Source organism: Rhinopithecus roxellana, chromosome 21, assembly GCF_007565055.1.
Source record: "Rhinopithecus roxellana isolate Shanxi Qingling chromosome 21, ASM756505v1, whole genome shotgun sequence".
Classification (NCBI taxonomy): Eukaryota; Metazoa; Chordata; class Mammalia; order Primates; family Cercopithecidae; genus Rhinopithecus; species Rhinopithecus roxellana.
The window spans coordinates 46,417,748-46,422,577 of NC_044569.1; the positions used below are offsets into that span (position 1 = coordinate 46,417,748).

Here is a 4,830-nt window from a genome sequence, read left to right on the forward strand (position 1 = left end):
ATTTAGTTTGTTTGTTTGTTTTGTTGTTGTTTGTTTTTTGTTTGTTTGTTTGTTTTGCCAGGGTTAGAGGACACACACAGAATAAAAAACACAGAATCACAGAAACAGTCTGTGGTCTACCTTTCTCAAAAGATAACTTCGAGGGCTTCAATATTTAAAGGGGAAAAACAGGCTGGAGGGGAAACAGGGAGGGCATGGCAATCCACATGTTGCAAGAGAAAAGGAGCAGGCAGGGGAACAGTCAGTTATATATTTGTCTTATGCTCAGTAACTCAGCACTTTACGTAAGATAAGGTGAACATAGAATAGCTACCTATGGAGATACTTAACCTTTTATCTGTAGCTCTCTGCTTAGGGACAAAAGGAAAGGTAGTTTCTGGCATGACTGAGCTTTCAGCTTCATTTATTTTTTCTTTTGGTAGAGTGATTGGAGTCCTGAGTTTTTATTTTCCTTTCACAGGTGTAAATGCACATTCCTGGACTCCATCCCCAGAAATGCTCATCCAGTGGACTTTAGGTACGCCCAAGAGCCTGCACTTTTCAAATGATACATTAAGAAAAGCATTTCCTGGCCGGGCGCGGTGGCTCAAGCCTGTAATCCCAGCACTTTGGGAGGCCGAGACGGGTGGATCACGAGGTCAGGAGATCGAGACCATCCTGGCTAACACGGTGAAACCCCGTCTCTACTAAAAAATACGAAAAACTAGCCGGGCGAGGTGGCGGGCACCTGTAGTCCCAGCTACTCGGGAGGCTGAGGCAGGAGAATGGCGTAAACCCGGGAGGCGGAGCTTGCAGTGAGCTGAGATCCGGCCACTGCACTCCAGCCTGGGCGACAGAGCGAGACTCCGTCTCAAAAAAAAAAAAAAAGAAAAGAAAAGCATTTCTTAAGCAGGTGGTTCTCTGACTTCCCCGGCTAGGGATCTGCGTTCTTCAGAAGTTCCTTGTGTCTTCTGTGGTGCTGAGACCCTTCAATTCTAGGTCATACCTGTGTAACTTATGAAGTAAAGTGGTTCATTTGGGGTCACAGTTTTCAGGCTCTACAGGAATCATGCTGCCAGCATCTGCCTCTGGTGAAGCCTCAGGCAGCTTACAGTCATGGTGGAAGGCAAAGTGGAGCAGGCGCATCACATGGCAAGAGCTGGAGCAAGAGATTCAGGGAGGTAAGTTCCCAGACTTTTAAACAACCAGCTCCCGCATGAACTAACTGAGCAAGAACTCGCTTATCACCAAGGGGATGGTGCCAACCCATTTATGAGGAATCCATCTCCCTGATCCAATACCTCCCCCTAGACCCTTCCTCCAACATTAAGAATCACATTTCGGGAGTTGGGTGGGGTAGAGAGTAGGGGGCGGTAGTCGGGGGTGGTGGGAGAAGGAGGAGGCGGCGAATCATTTATAAATGGCGCCGAAGCAGGACCCGAAGCCTAAATTCCAGGAGGGTGAGCGAGTGCTGTGCTTTCATGGGCCTCTTCTTTATGAAGCAAAGTGTGTAAAGGTTGCCATAAAGGACAAACAAGTGAAATACTTTATACATTACAGTGGTTGGAATAAAAAGGATGAGTGGGTTCCAGAGAGCAGAGTACTCAAATACGTGGACACCAATTTGCAGAAACAGCGAGAACTTCAAAAAGCCAATCAGGAGTAGTATGCAGAGGGGAAGATGAGAGGGGCTGCCCCAGGAAAGAAGACATCTGGTCTGCAACAGAAAAATGTTGAAGTGAAAACAAAAAAGAACAAACAGAAAACACCTGGAAATGGAGATGGTGGCAGTACCAGTGAGACCCCTCAGCCTCCTCGGAAGAAAAGGGCCCGGGTAGATCCTACTGTTGAAAATGAGGAAACATTCATGAACAGAGTTGAAGTTAAAGTAAAGATTCCTGAAGAGCTAAAACCGTGGCTTGTTGATGACTGGGACTTAATTACCAGGCAAAAACAGCTCTTTTATCTTCCTGCCAAGAAGAATGTGGATTCCATTCTTGAGGATTATGCAAATTACAAGAAATCTCGTGGAAACACAGATAATAAGGAGTATGCGGTTAATGAAGTTGTGGCAGGGATAAAAGAATACTTCAATGTAATGTTGGGCACCCAGCTACTCTACAAATTTGAGAGACCACAGTATGCCGAAATTCTTGCAGATCATCCCGATGCACCCATGTCCCAGGTGTATGGAGCGCCACATCTCCTCAGATTATTTGTACGAATTGGAGCAATGTTGGCCTATACACCTCTGGATGAGAAGAGCCTTGCTTTATTACTCAATTATCTTCACGATTTCCTAAAGTACCTGGCAAAGAATTCTGCAACTTTGTTTAGTGCCAGCGATTACGAAGTGGCTCCTCCTGAGTACCATCGGAAAGCTGTGTGAGAGGCACTCTCACTCGGTTATGTTTGGATCTCCGTAAACACATTTTTGTTCTTAGTCTATCTCTTGTACAAACGATGTGCTTTGAAGATGTTAGTGTATAACAATTGATGTTTGTTTTCTGTTTGATTTTTAAACAGAGAAAATAAAAGGAGTAATAGCTCCTTTTTTCTTTTCTTTTCTTTTCTTTTCTTTTTTTTTTCATTTCAAATTTGCTGCCAGTGTTTTCAATGATGGACAACAGAGGGATATGCTGTAGAGTGTTTTATTGCCTAGTTGACAAAGCTGCTTTTGAATGCTGGTGGTTCTATTCCTTTGACACTACGCACTTTTATAATACGTGTTAATGCTATATGACAAAATGCTCTGATTCCTAGTGCCAAAGGTTCAATTCAGTGTATATAACTGAACACACTCATCCATTTGTGCTCCTCTTTTTTTTTTTTTTTTAATGGTGCTTGAAGTAAAGAGCCCATCCTTTGCAAGTCATCCATGTTGTTACTTAGGCATTTTATCTTTGCTCAAATTGTTGAAGAATGGTGGCTTGTTTCATGGTTTTTGTATTTGTGTCTAATGCACGTTTTAACATGATAGACGCAATGCATTGTGTAGCTAGTTTTCTGGAAAAGTCAATCTTTTAGGAATTGTTTTTCAGATCTTCAATAAATTTTTTCTTTACATTTCAAAAAAAAAAAAAAAAAAAAGAATCACATTTCAATATGGGATTTGGAGGGGACAAACATCCAAACCGTGTCAACACCCCATTCAAGCTGGCTGGACCTGCAGGAACTCATGCAAGAGATGGAGGGTGGGGAATGAGGGGAGTTTCAAAGACCCCTCTTACCTCCCTACCAGAGACGATGCGGTCATTAGCACAAAATGGAAACACAACTTGAATCAAGCTATTGATTAAACTTGGGTCTGGTTTCTTGGCTGAGGTCAAAATACATTCATTTCCCTGTCCCTAGGTCTCACTCAGTTTTATAGGTCAGTCCTTGGCCAGCCCTATTGACAGAAAATTAAGTGAAATAAAATAACTGGCCCTTTGGACCACAAGTTCTGTTAGACAATATGCAAGACTCAAGCTTGCATATTTGTCCTCTGTGACACTTGGCTTCTGACTGCTGTTGGGCTCATGGTCCAGTGACATCATTTTGGCCTCTCTGAGGAGCATTTCCTGCTATAGGTCCTTCCTTGTAACACCTCCTATTGCCTCACCCTCTTCTTCCCAGGAAGTACTTTCTCTTTGTCCTCTTCCATGGCTCACAGTGACATCAGTGACCCTTGACAGCCAGAGTCAAAGTGGCTTGAGAGATAGGGGAAGCCCACCCAGGCTCAGACACATGGGCACACTCAGCTCCCTCCAGAACAGTTTCAGGCCCCCTTGAAGCATCAGGCTAAAGAAATACCCTCTGAGGCAAGATTTCCAACTTTGTCATATTTTAGCAGCAGAATGCTTTTCCCCTCTCAAGTTTTACACAAAACCCCCTGTACACTTGTGCAAAAACCAGATAGAAGTAATCTTTTATGATTCAAATTGAGTTTGGAGCTTACAGTGCAGCCATCTCCACCTTTGCTACCCTCTCAGCAGTGTCCTAAATGAAGTGGCTTGAAAAGTCCCTGTTCAGTGAGATCACCGTGACTCGCAGAACCTTCACAGCTTTGGGCGCTTGGTCTTCCCAGCCTTGAGTCATCTTTTACACAGAAATGACCTGGATCCTCTTCTTCTACCCGAATGAGAAACCTTGCACATCTGTGAAGTCCTGAACCTTCCATCTGACTGCAAATTCATAAGATAAGATTGAACAACACAACCCCTGATGAAGAGTCAATGCTTCCCACAGCTCCTGGGGCTCGCCTCCCAATTCAGGGACCTCTTTCCTGCTGGGATCAGCACCACCTGCCTCTTACAGCTTCCCCTGGGAACACGCCCTCTGCCTTGTCAGAAACCGTGTCCACAGTCTACTCGCTTCTTGACCCATCACATTCTTCTCTTCTCCATCTCTCTTCTCAGATCTATATTTTTCTTTCTCTTATCTTTGTCCCTCAAAGTATTGCCCAAGCAGCCATTTCATAAGTTGGCAAAAAGGCCTGATGTGAAGGTTTGTCTGTAAACAGTGGTAAAATAAAAAGCAGCATTAATTTAAAAAGGCTGGGAATTTCCACGAAACACACAGATGCTATAAATGTTACAAATGCCAACACTTCCTTTTTGCAACACACGTCACATAGAAAAAGTGTAGTAAGAGGGGTCAGGAATCTTTTCTTAGAATTTGTCTTTTACATGCACCTAAATAAATAAGAACATATGTATAGTTTCAGTTTTAAGTCAAGACCCAAACCTTTTCTTTAAACAGTAGATAAATAAGTGTAATATTACAAAGTCATGATAAATTAACTTTGCATTTCATTTTTTTCAGTACTTGGTGCATGCAGAAAATGCTAAAGGGTACATTTAAAGTAGA

General features: G+C 43.1%; 1 pseudogene across 1 annotated transcript; it reads left to right on the forward strand.

The window, feature by feature from the left end:
• Window positions 1–1,328: 1,328 nt before the first annotated feature.
• LOC115895491 lies at window positions 1,329–3,069 on the forward strand (annotated as a pseudogene). Its single transcript, XR_004055684.1, has one exon. The product of XR_004055684.1 is annotated as a mortality factor 4-like protein 1 pseudogene (transcript).
• Window positions 3,070–4,830: the final 1,761 nt, after the last annotated feature.